The 19,212-nt window shown below is 28.5% G+C and overlaps 1 protein-coding gene across 4 annotated transcripts in view; it reads left to right on the forward strand.

Annotated features, from left to right (window-relative positions):
• The window catches only part of LOC129963230 (tyrosine-protein kinase Abl-like), a 62,632-nt gene that overhangs the window by 28,285 nt on the left and 15,135 nt on the right, over positions 1–19,212 (forward strand). The gene's annotated exons all lie outside the window — the stretch shown is intronic.

Below are 19,212 nucleotides of genomic sequence, written 5' to 3' on the forward strand. Positions count from 1 at the left end.
GAGATAAGCTTTTAGAATGTTATCGAAAAAACTGAGACAAAAAAAAATGAAATACTCTTTTCTTCATTTTTGATTTCTTTTAAAACATTTGTTGTATTAAAAAAATTATTGTAAATGCAATTGTATCAATTTATTTTTTTAAAGTTGAAAGATAAATAATAAAGAAAAGTTTGTTTTTATCATTTACTAAATCGTATTCGTATATACAAAAAATTCACTATGTATACTTTGCATATTAAAAAGTGTTTTTAAGCTAAAATTGAAATTAGCAAACTCTCTTTAATTTAATGAAATTTTAACAATTTCTAATATTTAAAATTTATGTACTATATATTTTCAGAATGTAATGGAATAAAATCATTTTTTAGAATGACTGCTACTGAGGTCTTTTAAAACTCATAAAAATACACTTTTCTACCCCTTTTCTCCACCTTTCATTATTTTTGTTAATGGTATTACTTTTCTGTTTCTTATTACTTAACACATTTATAGAACTTTAAACTCACTGCCGCAAACTATTTTCATAGAAACAAGATTTTAAGAAATGGTAGTATTTGAAAATTTAAAATACTTGCTTTACAGTGATATCAATTTTATTACTGTAGATTTTTTTTTTTTACTTTTAATAGTTTGTTCAAAAAATTTAAGACGATTCAAACCTCTTCTCTAAAACTTTGGAACATATTACGGATTGCTTTACTTGTATTTATATCAATTTCAAATTTTATTTTTCATCTTGGTTACATGTTTGTATATAAACGCAGTTAACTAAAACAATGAAAAGTATTGTTGCACATTATACTTAATAGATAGAATAAAAGTAATAATGATCTTGTAATACAATAATATGGTCCGAAGTTATTTAGGAAAAATCAATAAAATTTCACTTGATCATCTGAAAAAAATAAATTGAAATTTTAAAAACCCTTTCTTAGAGAGCATCTACTTCCCAAGAAGTAATTGCTTAAATTCAGTTCAATTTTATGCCTTATCGAACGCTTTATTGTGTTTTATCGTGCATGTCTCATAATTTCACTATAAATTCCAACCTATAAATATCATCATATAAAAATGCATGAAAAATTTTTGTTTTAAAAATTTTCATTTTAAATGCATGAAGGATATTTTTGTTTAGAAAAGCAAAAGAAATAGTTATTTAATGAATGCAGAATGCTTTTAATTTACATTACTTTATACGATTATTTCATTTTTTATTTTATAATTAAAAATTCCAAATATTTTTCTCTTATTTGATTTAATACTGATTTCTTGTGTTCATTTCTTGATGTACGTAATTTTATGTAACTAGTTTTAAAAACACTTCCCAGCACCTAAATTACGAATTTAAAATTGCTTTACAAACAATAGGACTCGTATGTATTGCAATTTTCTAGAGTGGCCATTGTATGCGAAGGATAAATAGAATTGCTATTTCTAGTGAATCATTCATGATAAAGGAAATCAACAGCGGAAGTTGATTGGGCGATTTTTCATCCGTATTATTGCAATACCAAATTTCTTCGATAGATTCGTTTGAACATAATAATCAAATATTTGTCTATTCTTCTTTTAAGTAGTTATTTGTTTTTATGTATGTTATGACGTTTTAATTGCTTCAATATATGTAAAGAAGGTATTTCAAATATAGGTTGTCTGGCGTTTACGAAAGTTACGAAGTTCTTTCAAAGATAGTAATTTTTTTTGTAATAACAATGTGTTTTCTCAGAATGCAAATTATAAGATTGACTACCAACTTAATAAAATTTTTACGAAATAAATAATTTTTATTTTGTTCGTAAATTTTTATTTTACGAACAAAATAAAAATTTTACGAAAATTGTGAAAAGATATTGAACACCTAATTTGTTCATGATACAATTCATTTTCTGTAAGAGATAAGCAAAATATTTTAAATTTCACAAACATTTTCTCTAAATTTATCAGTAATGGAATTCGCTAAATTCAATTTTTTAAATTGATCGTTTGGTGTATGAAAATTAGTGATCTTATTCTTAAATATATATTTTTATAGAAAATAAAAATAAATTTAAGATTTTTTTTAATATTTTTAACATCTTAACATTATGTGACAGTGAGTTAGCGAATTCGTAAATAAATTGTATAATGCCTGGTATTAAGCACTCTGACTTTTTGTATCGTGTTTTTTTTTTAATGTTTAATGCTTTCGATTTTGCAATTAATTAAATTAAAATGTTAATTATTGTTTAAAAATTATGTAAACCGTTTCAAATTAGCTCCCAATCCCAAAATGAAGAGAAAGTGAAGCTATGTATGTGACAACGTGTAGAATGCGAAACAAATAGGGCGATTTTGCTGTTTTAGTTAATTTTTAATACTGAGAAGGATGGAAATGAGAGTGATTCCATCTCATCTTTTTTTTTTTTTTTTTTTTTTTTGACATTTCTACGTAAAAAAAAGTTACATTGTAATCATTTAGGGGGGGGGAGGGATCGTCTTTCGTATTTTGATTGAAATGTCTAAACTTTAAACGTGTCTTAGTTAATAAAAGATAATGTTAATCGGTTTAGGGACATTGTAAATTTAAAATGCATTGCACTAGATATTTGATATTTGACACATATATTTATTTGTTAGTGGGAGTGTAAATCAGTGCTTTATGATGTTAGAACAAATCCATCAACGGAATCACTGTCTGTCAATCTGTTTTATTCTTGCGAATATGAACGCAACAATTATTTAATAGAAAAATTAAATATGCGAAATTTATATGCATGTCAATATTGCAGATTTATATCAAATTTTGGACCCAATCGAGCAAAGGAGAAAGGGTCAAAAATAATTATTCGATTTTTCTGATTATACTGCGAAACTGAACTCGAAATTCAGAATATTGTGTAAATATAATCAGGAAGTCGAGAAATGAAAACTCTCATTGGTTTACTCAAGGAATGGGAATGCAGATAATAATGTTAAGATTTTAAAAAAAAAACACTGTGAAGAGAGGTTCAAGTGAAAAGAGTATGCACTCTGTAATTATACCAAATCTTTGTCGGAGTCGTATTTTCACTTCATTGAGTATTTAGTGTTACATGTATGCACAAATTTTCTAAGCATGCATCGTTAATTTCGAGTGTGGTTTAGTTATGCATGTGCGTGCGTGCGCCTAATTTCAGTTAACTATGCTCTTATAATAGTTTTATAATCTCTCGCATTCCATCTTTACTGTAACTTCGAAATTTTAATTTTCCCACGGAATCAAGGCGGTGAAGTTTGTAAATTCCTTATAGAACTAAGTAAGATCGAAATTCTTTCTCACGTTGGCTCTTTCATCCTTTCTGTTAACCCTACTGGGTTTGCCTTTGCTTTCTCTATAGTTTGGGCAAAGAAATCTTGCTAATACTAAAAATTGGACTGTATCCATGTAATTCTAAAGAATGAAAAGCTCAATATCTGTTTCTTCATTTTCATATTTTTGTGCATATATTTATTTATTTCTAACATTGTTTCTCGCCCTTCTCTGGTATTTTTATTCGTTTTCCTACCTCCGAGCTATAAGTGATAAGCGATGTGAAAGCATTAGAAAATCATTGAAGTGAGAAGTATATATATTGGATTTGCTAATTTTGAAACATGCATAGCGGTTATTCCATTTATCCCCTGGAACAATTCATGACACGTACAGTCATCTTGATGAGTCATACCATCATCAGTTTTCCATTGAAAGGGGAAGACGTCCTTTCCAAAGCTTTCTCGAGTATGTGTGGAAGGGGGGGGGGTGCATTAGCGGGAACATCCCCTTGCGCAAGTCATACATTTTGGGCAATCAGTTAAAGCTATCTTCAATTTTCCCCATACCTTATTTGAAGTACGTTTGCCCAATTCTCCTCTCGTATCCTCATGTTTTATTTAAACCGTCTGAATTCGAGTGGCCAGCTTCTGTGTCTGTACTGCATTGTCTGGTTGCCCTAATTTCTTTTAATTATGAAACAGATGCTCGTATCTATTTACATGATTTCTTTTCCTAGCTTGAATGATGATGAATATTAATATACTTTAATGGACCTGATAGAGTTCATTGCCTCCGTAACTTTTTCTCCGTTTCCTTTTGATGCTATTTTGTTTATGCCCGTTATCATGTTATTGAATTTTTAAAATTCGCCTTGTCATGGATTTTAATTATGGATTTTCAGAGAGATCATTTTTCCAATGACATTATTAACTAAAATAATTTACCATTGCATGGAACTGATACGACTGATTTTGCCGATGCGTGCCTTTAACTGGCGTGGTAGATGTATACACCTATTGTTTCAATTGTCTTTGAAGTAAAACGGACTCATATAATTGACTTGCTTTGTGAAATGCATTAGCTTTTAGTTGTCGGAAACTTTCACTGCGCACTAGCAACAAACAGGTTTATGAATTTTGTCAAAAATCTGAATTTTATAATTTTTTTTTTTTATGTCTGTATTCTGCAAACATAGGAAAATAATGCTTTTAAATACGCCGTAAATTTATTTATGTCACACAGTATTTGACTCAGTTATAAATGTCACAGATTTAGATTCATATAATTAACTTAATTCTGTTGGTATAATTTATCACTTAAATGAAAGAAAAAATTTTAAAAATTCGAAAGAAAAAAAAAAGCTCTGTTTTTTTTTATAGTTGAATTTTTCAGTAAAAGGCCGGAATTTGTGAAACAGTTATTTATTTACAGGTTGCGTTACAGACAGACAATTTACATACAAAATTTGAGAGTAATTTTAAGATATATAAGAGCATAGATCAAAGCATGCACCACATGCTATCACCTGATCCGAATTGAGTCATATCGCCACAAGGCTTTTAGAAGGCACTGTTTCTGACGTCATCAGTCAGTTATTGTTAGTATTACAAAAGCAGTTCTACAAATTCAAAATATTTACGATCTATGGAAATTGGATTATTTACTAATAATGGACTCGAATTATATATTAGTTACAGCTGAATTAACATGTCACTTTAATCAGCATCTGTTCATGTTGATACGAACTTAATAGAGCATAGTTACGCAGTTAATCATTATTCGTTAGTGATATTAGAGATAATGAAACTGAGACGAAAGGGTTTTTTTTTTTTAATTTTATTTTCATGACTCTTTTTATTACGTAAAACACATAGTAACATTTAGACCATTGCAGCTCGTCAGTGTAGAAATTAACAACATTCTAAAAAGCAAGAAAGGGGGAGGAATGAATGCCCTAAGATTTTAATTTTAAGGCCACTTATAAAACTAATTTCATTTCGAAAGCATTCAATAACCAATATAAGACAAAAATTCCTTGTAATTTTGCTAACAGAAATCTATACGAATGATTCAGAGATGATTTATCCAGTAAAATTATCACAACCTTTCCCCACCCACCTACGCTTTTACCATCGACCATAGCGCTCGATAACACCAAAACAAAAATGTCAAATCAGAAGAGCAATAAGTGATTTGTAATAATCATCTTCCTTTTTTGTGTGTTATAAATAATAATATTTGATACCTCCTTAAAAAAAATGTTCGTTTGAATAAGAGTAGAAAGTTATTTACATACTTCTTTTTCGAAAAGTAATTACTAGCAAAAGAAAATGAATATCCAATAATTTAAATGTGTTTTTGCCCGAACAGCACAAATGAAATTCAAAACTTATAAACGGCCAATGAGAGAAAATGGGAGACGGGGGTTGAGACCGAAGACGAATTTTGGAAGAGAGAAAAAAAAATAATTTACCACTTTACAAGACTGGATTAGCTTGATTACAGCGCTAATGCCTCTAAATTCTGTGGTACTAGAGTTAGTTGCTTTTCGTCTCAAAAATCAATCGTGTACGCAGTGGGCCTTCAAGAGCAACTTGCTGGTCTGGGAGTAGCTTATAAACTCACATCAGTGTTATTAAATTCACCTAACATTTGAAATTGATTATTCGCTGATTATACAAATTTAATTTTGTGCGATAATGATCATTAATACGATGATCATCGTTTCCTTGATCATTGTATTCTCAGAATAAAAAAAATAACCTTAGGGCATTGAATCTCAGAACAGAATAGTAAGCAAAAAAGGTAAAAAATGAAAATGCAACCTTAAAAAAAAATATTTTCATGGGGTGCAATCGGACCCTCTAAGTTTTCTATTTATCCTCGACTTGTTGTCACTGCCTGTTATAGCCGATATAGTAAAATCTTCTTAGTTGCTCCACAGTATTATTAAATGTAACTAACATTTGAAATTGATTATTCGCTGATTATACAAATTTAATTTTGTGCTTTAAAAAATATAATTTCATTACTGTGTTTTGCCATTTTTCTCTTTCATAATTTTGCGTCTTACATTTATAATACCAGTTTGTGAGAAATATTTCTCTAAGTAACATTATTATTTCTGTTCTTTCAAGTAAGTGTTTACAATGTAATTTGTGATTAAATAATGAAATTTTACTGTTTTATCTTTTGTTCACGATTCTTTTGATAGCAAAGCTGAATTTTGTAAATTTTTGTATTTACCTCATATATTGCTTATTAATAATATCTTACTGATAGAATTGGATGAATAACACCCGTCAGCATTTTATCTTTCGATTAAAAAGTAAATATTCAGTTAACTACCATGTATTTCTTTCCCGAAATGAAATGTTATCACGGAGGAAATTTATCATGACATTCAAGAAAATGTGCTGGATTTTCTTTTCTGGATCTGAATAACGTATTGTGTTTACTTGTTTTATTATCTAATTAATTGGATAAAGTCGTTGCTATATAAAATGAGCGTGTCCCATAATCTTGGATATTAATTTCAAAAGAAAAATGATCTCCCTATAAATATTAATTTCAAAGAAATGAGTACTCTAAAAAGAAAGATTTTATTCCAAGTTTTTTTTTTTTTTTTTTTTCCCTTGAATCTGCTACAACCTGAATTCAATTTATCTGCTATGGTGTATGTAGACATATCTACATGTTTACAACTCCTATATTTAATAGTTTTACGGATGCTGCTAGCTCATTTCAAAGCTTCTTCACAAATACGTGCTTTTAAAATGATGTTTTTATGTATCTCCTGGTTGCAGTGGAACGACTTTGTTGTTAATGATAGTACTTAAGAAAAAACAAAACAAAGAAAAAGTGCATTAGATATTCCTTAGAAGTGCAGATAATGCCATTCAGGCGCAATGAAGGCATATGAATAAAATAAAAATTCAACTGATATGTTTTTGTTATTATTTTTGGAATTCATCCCAAAATTTATAAAAGCTACAAATTCACAGAATATATATGGTTTAATGGCTTCTAAGTAATATTTCTTTTTCTTGAAACCATTCCATGAATTCTAAACCATTAATACGCAAACTGAATGGCATCCAATTGCTTCAGTTTGAATAACTTTTCTCAGAAAAAACTTCTTGTAATCCCAAAATTTATAAAAGTTATAAATCCAACAAAATATGTTGAAATGAATAGATTTAATGACTTCTGAGTTTATAAATTCCTCTTGAAATCACTCTATGAATTGTAAACCATTAATACACGAACTGAATTGCATGAAATTACTTCATTTTGAATAACTTTTCTCAGGACTTCTCAGTGTCAGCTTTCATACTTTTTATTTCCATCCTAATCAACTCTTGTATGGAAAAAAAAATACATTGATTGTAGTCAGTGATCATTTTAATTGACAGCGTACAGGAAGAGAGGCTGATCGCAACCAGCATTCAATGAATGGCGTGGTATGTGTTTCTAGGCGTTAGTGATTATATGATGAGCTCGATGTAAAGTAAGCAGTTTTCATTCGTAATATCCATTATCGTCTTTTAAAACAGAATTCCCTTCAAGGACTATAATGGAAATTGTTTAAACAGGGAAGGATTAGGATTTTTTGGCCCCAAATTTGTAGATGAATTAATGGATTCCCAACTAGACAGCTACGTTCGGCTGTTGAATTAAGGGGATTCATAAACATGTAAATTAAAAATCGCTATTTTACTACTTTCCAAAACAAGTAAATTTATTGAAAACAAACTATATGTAATAATGCATGAATATAATGAATTATAAAGCCTTAACACTCCTTTGCTATCCAAAATCTAATTAGGTTTTCTTAGAATGCGTTATTGGTCGCAATTGCAATTTTAATTCTTTAAAAGATGATGTAATTACCTTGATTAACAACCAAAATTAATAATTGTGATTTCAATATAAGTCTGTTTATACTGTTTGAATAAAAAAAAATTAATTATATGTGTTTTAAACTAAAGTATCCATTCAACCTAATGTTCCCATAGTTCAACCAGTTGAGTGCTCATGCTTAAAATCATAATAATAATCATTATAAATGAAATAGTCTTATTATTACTTATTTATAAAATATTGGAATTTTAACAATTCATATAGCTATATTATATTCTATATTTTGGTTATATTATATTCCACTTGAACAGATTTTGTAAAATATTAAATGGAGTTTTTTATTTCTTCATAATCTGTCATACTAATTAAATATTTTTATTTGAAAACGAGAAAATCTTTAACTAACATTTATAGTTAATTTTTTAAAGTTTTATTACTTTATTTTTTATAATTATATATTATTGTTTTATAATTTCAATCCAAAAAAGATCCCTAACCTAGGGTTATTTCTATCTAAATTTTATGAACATAAATTATGAACTAAATTTTACGTACATAAAATTAAAATGTTTGCATTGAAACTGACCCAGAATCAAACAAAATAATTCAAAAGTGTCAAAATTGAATTATTTGTATACAGTTAATGTTTTTAAAACTATGGGTTTTAAGAAATGTAATATAATAATGATAATAATAATAGGTTTTTTTTTACTGGATGTCGCGATACATTTAATAGCTCTGCCGTATTGTCAACATAGTTTGTGTTGACTCTTACTACAATCCCTTTTAAATTGGAAACTTAATTCAAAAATCAGACTGCTTTGAGCTAAAAGATTACATCCCATGTGTTCTGGGAAAGTTCTCATGCTCAACATTCCACTAAAGAAACTTCGCCGCTTTTTGCTAATTCCCCTTCGCTGTTTCTGGGAAATCTCACTCGCCTGTTAAAAAAGATTTTGTTGGCTGTTCGACTGGTGTGGGTGGTCGGGAGAACTCAGCTGACAATACAGGAAATGCGGTTCAAAGGTCGTGTACCCTTCCCGAAAAGTGGTGGTTAGGAAACACATGAAAGTTTCTGCATGCAGAATGTGAGGGAGGGGTTTTAGGTATTGGAAAAGCTCCTCATGTGATAACCTAATCTGATTTTGTGATAATATATAAAGATATATTCAATTTGGCTCTGAAATTTGTGAGAAATCTTTCGGTAAAATACTTTATATCGTTCCTGTGTCAGTTTTTATATGATTGTGAAATATATACATAATTTTTTTTTTCTAAAAATGTAACGACTGTTTTTTTTTTATTATTATTATTATTTAAAAAAATAAGATTGATAATTATTTTCCTTGTGTTTTTTAAAAAGACTTATTAAAGAATTTTTTTTTAAGTTTTTAGTTTTCCATTTTTTAATAACTTTAATATGTTTCAATAACAGAAACCCCTTTATTTCTCTCTAGTTGATATAATCTAATAACAGTTCATGACTATTATTAGATTATATCAAATACACTAACTACACTGTAGCACTTATACAATTCGAATAATTTTAATTCGAACTTTTTCTAAGGTACCTTGCGTTTATTAATGCAATATTCAAATATTGTCTATAATTCGTATTTATTTTAGTCCATTGAAATTCAAAATGAAAGAAAATTTGTTTTGATTTCTGATTTGTTTTCTTTAGTTGTATTCGCGCATATCTTACACCAACTGTTTCTGTTACATTGTAGTGTATGTAGTCAAGAAAGCAGTGAAAATGTTTCACATTTTTTAAAAGTGTTTTGAACGCGTTAAAAATTAATTATACTGATAATTTGAACATGTTATTTATTTAATGTGGTGTGTGTGTGTGTGTGTGTGTGTGTGTGTGTGTGTGTGTGTGTGTGTGTGTAATTAAATAATTTTCTATTTAAAATCATTAAAAATATTTAATTTGTTGTATCATTTTTGCTAAAATTTCGAAATAATTAGATAAATTGTAAATATTTTTTTTAATTTACAAGTCGTGTTTTTACTTGATATACTCCTTTAACAACGTTTTTTGAAATTTTGTTATTATTCCTTCACTTTTAAGGTAGCCAAATTTAAAATAAATTAAGTATTAATCGAGATACTGTGAAGGCATTCAATTGAGTTTACTAGATGAATTGTAATACAGCATCAATCAACATTTTAGAAAATGTTTTTAGGAGATAAAAATATATATATATATTTTTTTGAAAACCTTAAAAAATAATTGCAATTTTTTCTTTTTCTTAAAATATATACATACAGTGGTGGCCAAAATTGTGGACACTTTTGAAAATCATTATGTTTTCTAACTTTGTATGCTTATAGAAAATGTAACGTTTCACAAAATGCAAACTTTTGCATATCATTTTAAAGAGAATTTAATGCTAATTTCAATACAAAAAGCAAATTCAAATATTTGCAATACAAAAAAAAAAAAGTTGAGTGGCAATAATGATCGAGATACATTAGATGTTGATGATAGCAGTGAGTTATAAGTATTTAGTAGGGTAACCTTTATTTTTTTTATTACAGCTTCACGCTGAGCTGACGAGAGTTATAAGCTCTTCTTTCGTTATTGCATGATGCCAGGAAACAATTATAGTCTCAATTAATTCTCTTTTATTTGATGAACGCTTCATATGTACAAGAGTTTTCAAACGGTGCCATAAGTTCTCAATAATTTTGAGACCAGGACTGTTTCCTGGTCATAATAACAGTTCAAGGCTCTTTGTACTAAACCACTCATTCAATATTTTTTGCTGTATGGAAAGGAGCTGAATCCTGCTGAAAAATAAATGATGCATTGTTGGGAAAGAGATCACTGATGGAAGGTGTAAATTTTGGCTCTAGAATAGTGTCAATGTATTTTCTAGCATTTAATGTCGCATCGATAACATGAAGGAGACCAATACCGTCTGCTGACATACATGATCAAATCATAACACTAACTAGGTTCTTCATAGTTGCCTGAATGCAGTCAGAGTGTAATGTCACCTATTCTATGTCTTACATATTTTCGCCATCACTGCCGAATAAAATTATCTGCGTTTCATCACTCCGTATAACTTGTGACCACTGATCATCTGTCCAATTAATGTGTTCCCTTGCCCACTGTTATCTTTTTATACGCTACTGTATATTGAGATAAGGATTTTTTTCGTTGAATTCTACTCTTAGTCCAACATAACATTCGTCTCCTGATTGTTCTTGAACTGACATAAATGCAAGCATCATTCAGTTGATTTCTGATGGTCGCTGATAACATTCTTCTGTCTTGGAGACATAGTCTTTTTATTCTTCTGTCATCAACAAATGTGATGCACCTTTTTCAGCCATTTCCTGCTTTATTTTTTATTGAATTTGTCTCCTGATATCTTAAACAAAATTTTCGGACTCCAGGTGTAATCACTGAACTACCCACCCTTCTTGCAATTTCAGCATAGGAAAGACCACATTCATGTAACACAATAATCTTAGTTCTCTTTCTAGGTGTCAAATATATTCTTTTATTTGATATCATTGCTTCTTAACTAAATATTAGAAATATTTACAAAAATTCCTACTAAATATTAAAAAGTTTAACAAAATTTCAAACTTGCAATTTCATTACATAAAAAAAAGCCTTCCTTCTACAGAAAAAAGCACAATAATGACTTGTTCCATCTTTAAACATGATGGCAGCGTTGGCGAGCAGTTATTAACATTTAACTGGTTCCCAGAATAAGAGCAGTGACATGTCAGGAAAGTTAGAAATTATATTGTACTTCATCACTATGTTTGTTATTCAGATTAAAGTAAGAAAACTTTTTTTGTATTGTAAATATTTGAATTTTGTTTTTTTGTATTGAAATCCGCATTAAATTTTCTTTAAAATGATATTTAAGAATATGCATTTTGTGAAATGTAACATTTTTTATAAGCATACAAAGTTAGAAAACATACCAGTTTTCAAAGGTGTCCACAATTTTGGTCACCACTGTATATATATATCTTGGTGGATTTTTATTCAAACGATACTGTTTCCAAAACTGCAAAATACTTAAGAAATATATATGAGAATTCATTGTTTGGGAGAGTTAATCTTTAAGGCATTTTAATGTAAATTTAAGAATTTCTGTTTTAGGTGCGTTAATTTCGTTTAGTTTAACATCAAAATCGAATTTATTGAAAAGATTTTTGACTTTAGAGAATGCATTGAGAAAAAAAATAATTCCATATATTTTGTTTATAATTTGCAATCCTTTTTGCCTGCCTGTTACTGAAAATTACTATTTGTGTATACATTATTTTAATCACGGTTTAACCTTCAAGGCACGAAAAATGTTCAAACAAGAAATTAATTATTTTTTATTCCGAATCTTAATATGAAACATAAGGATGTTATCATTTATTTGTTTTGAACTACTTTAAGTCTGAATGGAAACTTAAGACGACTGCAATAAGAAAGTCGCAAATATCTTCCGGAAACTAGATAACTGTGACTTCATAACAACCGGAAACTACTCCATATATGCAAATAGACAAGTGGGGAATTAGTATTCTTAGATAAAAGTATAAAGAAAGTGTTGCACTTTCAAGAACAGCGAAGTATTTAGAGATTTGTATTTTACTTATTCCTATTTTCTTACAATGTGAATTCAACATTTTAACCGAAAGAATGCTTTGGCCAGGTCGAATTTCTGAAGTCCGGTTTTGTAGGAGCTGGAAAAGTCACTTTTTGTTTTGACCGGAATAACATTTTTTTTTCCCCTCCTTTATTGTGCCGATTCTTTCATATTGCCATTTGTATTCTTCGTACATTCAGTTTGAAAAAATCTGAAAATAAAGCTGATTTCTTAAACGTTTTGTAACTAAAAAGCTATCATTGGGATATTTTGATTAAATTAAATAATTTTACGTGCGTTTATTTAACATTATAATAATCCATCATCAAATGATTCAAAATTATAAAAACTGCTCCATAAGTTCTCCATATAAATAAAGTTCTCCCGTGACTCAAAAATTCGATTGCAGGGACCAGACCATGCACTGTTCTAAATGTTTGTGCTTCATTGCCCGCCATTTTTGTAAAATTATCTTTGTTGACAGATGGTCCAATTATTCTTTTTAATTGTGAAACAAATTTGAGTTACACGACTCAAATCCGTTTCATAATTAAAATATAATTATATCTATGAAATAAATTTTCAAACAATTGCAAGGGGGCTTTTTTTCCCCCCTCCGCCAGTTTTATCTGTTAACGATAAGAATTTGAGAGAGAAAAAAAAAACTTTGTTTTCTGTGTTATAGCATTTTATAATGACTCTTGTGCAATGGACTTGAGTTCATTTAATTTTCATTAGCAAGCTGCACATATTTAATGTACAGTTTGCAGCTCCTAGAGGTAGCAAGCACCACAAGTATGTGAATGAAAAGTTGCCTGAAAAAGTAAACTGGTTCTCGCTTCTCCTTGGGTATACTAAAAAAAAAAAAAAAAAAAAAAAATGGTGATGCTTAATTAATGGGCTTTTCGCCAAGGATTAATCATACTTCCTTAGAGAGAGGTTTCTGCATGCGCCAATGATATTTTGCACAGCCAACATTACTCTGCCATGATGATTTACCGAACTGTCAAGTGATGAAACCGAAATTCCACAATTTTGTGTTTGTTTCCCGACTGCATAACTTCGTACATCTATATTATATTTCATTTTGTAAAAGTATTTGTATCTGTAATTGAATCGAACTATTTTAAAGTGTTATAATTTCGCTTTTAGATAAGCAAATAGAAAAAAAAAGAAAATAGAAGAAAAAAAAATGTATTTAATACTAACAATATATCATTCGCTTGGTTACAATACTATATCTTTCCTTAAGTTTTGAATTATTTTCTCTAGATAAATGAAATTAGAATGTATTCTATTAGGTAAATTCATTCTAAAAATGGAAAATTGTGTAAAAAAAATGTGAAACTGGCATTGAAACTCAACCGACATTAACTTTTCTGCCGTTAATTTTGTTATAGACCTAAGTGTTTATAATTGTATCGAAAGATATGGCAACTTAACTAATAAAGTTATAATAGAAAATTTCATACACATTTGCTGAATTCTTAATTATATATACAGGGTGTCTCAAAAACCTTGACCGCGGTTTTTATTCCTTAAATATTGATCATAGACATATACTGTAAATGACAAAGTTGCGTAAAAAAAGGTGTAAAATGTGAAATCGATTAAAATTTTCAGGGGATTAAACTTCAAAAAATACAAAATTTAAATTTTTATATGGGTACAAAAAAAAAAAAATCCCAGTGAGTAAAATGTGCCTCATCCTCTAATAAGGTCATGTACAAAATTTCAGCAATTTATCACAAAAAGTCTCAAAAATATGAAACTACATAAATGCTGACTTAAACCACTTTTCGATGCCTGGATATGAGTTCGCAAAGAGGAAAAATCATGTCGGATGTTCGTGTTTTAGGGATCGTACACAAATTAACAAAGAAAGTAATGATTGAATAAATAAATAATAATTTTGCTATTTATTGGTTCAAAAGTATTAAAAATTTATAGAAATAACAACTTAAAGAAAAGATTACATAAGGAAAGTTTGCTTAAGTTTTTTTACAAGTTCATTGACTGTGCTATTTTTAAATTATATTTAGTAATTCATGATATAAATTTTTAATTTTTAAAGTATTTTTCAGGAAGCATAGATTTTAAAATTTGCATTTAAAACTAAAGATATAAAGCATATTTTATTTCTTAAGATACATTCCTGCATCGCGTCATCTGCACTGAAGCTGCAAACATTTTCATTTTAATTTGTGATTGACCCTTCACCAACTTTGTTTTAACATATCTTTGAGAGTTTTCATAATAAAATTTTGAAATTTTGTACATGACCTTATTAGAGGATGGAGCACATTTTACTCATTGGGGATTTTTTTTTTTTTTTTTTTTGTACGGGGTCCGTATAAAAATTTAAATTTTGTATTTTTTAAAGTTTAATCCCCTGAAAATTTTAATCGATTTCATAACATTTTGCACCTTTTTTTACGCAACTTTGTAATTTACAGTATATGTCTGTAATTAATATTTAAGGAATAAAAGCCATGGTCAAGGTTTTTGAGACACCCTGTATAATGTGTAGCGAACTTTATTTGTAAATGTGTAATAACATGAAAATTAAACTAGTATTCTATGTTTAAAAAAATAAATAAAAAATTACACGAGCATATTAACAGTAATCATTAAAAACGGATTGGAAGAAATAGTGACTAATAGAATAAAATTGCTTACCAAATACCAAATGTTAAAAATTGCTGAATGGAAAGTTTTAACTCTTCGTTGAAGGGAGAATATAATGAATTAACATAATATAAAATAAAAACTGCAGCTCATTAACATTTGTTATAATCCAGCATTAAATTCTAAATAAAAGTGAAATGACTCATTTTTATTCATACTTAAAGTTAGTCATCTTCTTTAAAAGAACACCCTAGTTGCTAGACGCCAGAACAGAAAATGGGATTTATTTCACTTGCACGGGAGTATATTTAAATTCTGTGCAACGTTACGCATACTGAACAATTATATAGATTGATTTCTTTTTTCCAGTTCTAATTAAAAGGATGAGATTTAAAATTATCCTTATCAATACATATTACGTTATAATTTTGATAGATCCATTAGCTTTAAAATTTGTACGGATGTCCTTCTTTTAAAATTATGCTGCTGTACACCATTGTAGAATGAAAATTTTCTACATGATAAAGAATCTAAAAATATATATGTGCATTTGCTTTTTTGTTCACCATTTGACTTATTTTGATACTTGTTATATTTCTAAATATATTTTGTCTAATTTTGTTTTAAAATTTTTTATATAACTTTGGTTATTTTCCTTACAATGGCCTATATTTAGAATTAAAATATATACAGTAGTGTTTGTTGGTTTTGATCGTGCTGATAACAAGAATATTTACGTATTCCCGTGGAGTATTTCATCCGTGAGTTCTAAATATTACATTTACGCTTTTGTAATTGGAGCGATAAATATCTTTTACCATCTCTTCCCCGTATTTAATCAGCTAATTGCCTGTGTTTGCATAATTTAACCATTTTCTGGCTCAAAACTAACAATTATTTGCACGTCCTGAGCAAGTTCTGGATACACCTGCAAATATGTCCGGAAAAATGTAAAATGTTAAAAGTAAGCAGACGAAAGGGAAAAGTTAATTTTAACCTAGAAGTCATAACCAAAACAAAAAAATGTGGGACACGTCTGCGGATTGGCACATTTTTTTCCCCTTGCCTGCTGTTGGCCAACTTCGTCTTCTATCTAACTCGCACGTTTTGATTCGTAGCTGCATGAATGGAGGAAGATTTACCATTTAACTCTTTTGAAAACATATTCTGTAGTGGTTGACCTTGGCGTAAAAAAAAAAATGCTTAGCGTTCCTAGCTGGATTCTTTCAATAGAAGGTCACATTTTCATCCTCTGTTCTTACGTGCTGGGATATGAAGAGGGCCATTGGCCTTATTTCGATTTCTATCTTTCTTGTGACTCATTTGTGTTCCAAACATTTATTGCCACATTTTACCGTCTACCTCAACATCTGAAGGCGTTTGTTTTTGTTTTATCTACCCGCGTCTGGCTGGGCTAATAAAAATGCTGATCAAAAAGTTTTGTGTAATTTATGGGCAATGTGATTTATGGAATACGATCGCTAGAAATTCGGAAGTATTTTCTTATTCTTCATCCCTTGTATGTAGTCTGAAAATATTTTTATGTCTGACTGTTTTTTTGTAAAAGCAATTGCAAGTTAACCGAGATATACTGTTAATTGACCTATAGAATTGTCTGTTTAATTCATCTTGAATTAACAAGACAGTTATTGATACCTTTTAAACAATATTTATGATATTAATTCATGGAAAAATATAGTGAAATGAGTTCAATCAGTTTTATATCCATTGCAACGTTTTCTTATTTACTTTTTTTTTAAATTTTATAAAAAGTTCCATAAAAAAAGTTTCAACTGAAAAGTATTTTACGATGTGTTGGGAATTCTAGTTCAGAGACGGCTGTGGATGAATAATTGGCCCCACAATTATCGATATTTTTTCATTCTTATTTAGTTTATGATTATTGTATAAATGGGCTTACATATGGTTGAATAAAGCAAAAGAAATGATGAAAGGATTAACAATTTTACTTAACTGTCTTTTTTTTTTTTTTTTTGTATATTTCTTGATTATGTTTATTTGATCGCAACGAATTTTTCCTATCCGCATTTGAAAATAAATATGCGTTAATCTGAAAGTTTCTTTCTTCTTTTTTTTTTAATTGAGGATTAGAGTATCGATGACTTAAAAGTTCGCTGTCAGTAATCGGAAGAGCAGGATGTAATAACATAGAGATATCAATAATTATTTATCCTGCATTTTTTTTTATCATTCCTTGGAAATGCTACATTAATTTCAATTTGTATATTAAGAATTAGCATTCATTATCAACGTATCCTGGTATAGAGATACGTAGATGCAGTATTTAATAAAATATCGAATTTATGACTGTAAAATTAAAGTCCTTCGTGATTTCGTTTATTCACCTTTTGAAACTTATAAAATTACTTTTTTTTCCCGCCAGCTGTGATAACAAGACGCATCCTTCTGTGGTGGTTAATGTATTTTATATGTTATATAATATTAAAATAAGATATTAACTTTGCAAAAACATTTAATTCGGTTTTTATCGAAAAATTTCTTCGGGGGAATGAATTAGTTTTCTGTCCAACTAAGGAGTAAGGTATTTCAATTTAAAATCCTTTTTTCCAATATCTTATTCTTTAGGTATCTTATCTTATCTTGGCTAGCTCAAACGGCCTGAGCTCCAGGAAAATAAAAATTTCTAGATCAGTCTCGATTCAAAATTTTCAACGTTTTATATTTAATTGTATTAATTCTCGTAAAAATTAAACTTTATGGAAATTAATTATTCGATCTTGCTTTGAATAATGTTATAAGTATGAGAAAAACTAAGGCTCGACTTCAATTCTGATTGGCATGCGCGGGATTTTACTATTCAGACTTTTTGATTATATAATGCATTTCCTGAAAAATGAATTTGATCTGAAGAAAAATGTTAATGTTGTTTGCCAGACAGACACATAAGCAGCATATATATTCATTACCATTCACGACAAGTACTTTTAATTGGGAAATAAAATTTGTGTATGACAATGAATAAAAAGATATGCCAGAATCCATCACAGTTTTATGATGCGCATTATATTAGACTTACACTAATTACATGTTTACTCTCATTTTTTTAAGATTGTTTCCATGTAATTTTTTTAAATTAATATTTTTTGATGTATTAAGTTTTATAATTTCAATTTTATAATTTAAATGTGTGGCGAAGTCATTCTAGTTTATCTGGCCACGGAAAGGAAAATTGTCCAAAAGGAGATACTAGTGCATAACATGCGAACAGAAACAATGTCTTCTTGATTACTTATGTAGAAATGATATGTTATATAGGACCTTCTCTGTGGTTTTAACAATATTAAATTAAATAACATTATCATTTATTTTATGTCAATATTTTCAAATTTCTATTTTTTTTATTGAATATATATATATATAAGGCATCAACTGTAAGCATGCTCTTAAGTTAATCATTTTTTCTTCTCTTATCTGTTTTGAGCTAAAAGAATACTATTAAAATGTTGTTTTTATTTTCTCTTTCTTCAGTTTTTTTTTTTTTTTTTTTTTTTTTTTGTTATGACAGTGCAAAATAGCATTCATTTTTTTTATCGATTATTTCCTCTAATAATACTTTATTAATGCTTTTTTTTAATATTTTAATAATCCTTTTTTATGCATTGCACTTTGGGCATTCTTTCTATGCATTTATTTCTTATTTAAACTGGGATTTTAACATTTTAATGAATTATTGCTGTTTTAAGAAATTATATATTATGTATTAGGTTTTATATGCTTTTGAATGGACACTCCCAACAATTTTTGTTAGAATATTGGATATGACAATATTTAAAATCCAAATAACTGTCTTTA

This window comes from Argiope bruennichi, chromosome 3, assembly GCF_947563725.1.
Source record: "Argiope bruennichi chromosome 3, qqArgBrue1.1, whole genome shotgun sequence".
Classification (NCBI taxonomy): domain Eukaryota; kingdom Metazoa; phylum Arthropoda; class Arachnida; order Araneae; family Araneidae; genus Argiope; species Argiope bruennichi.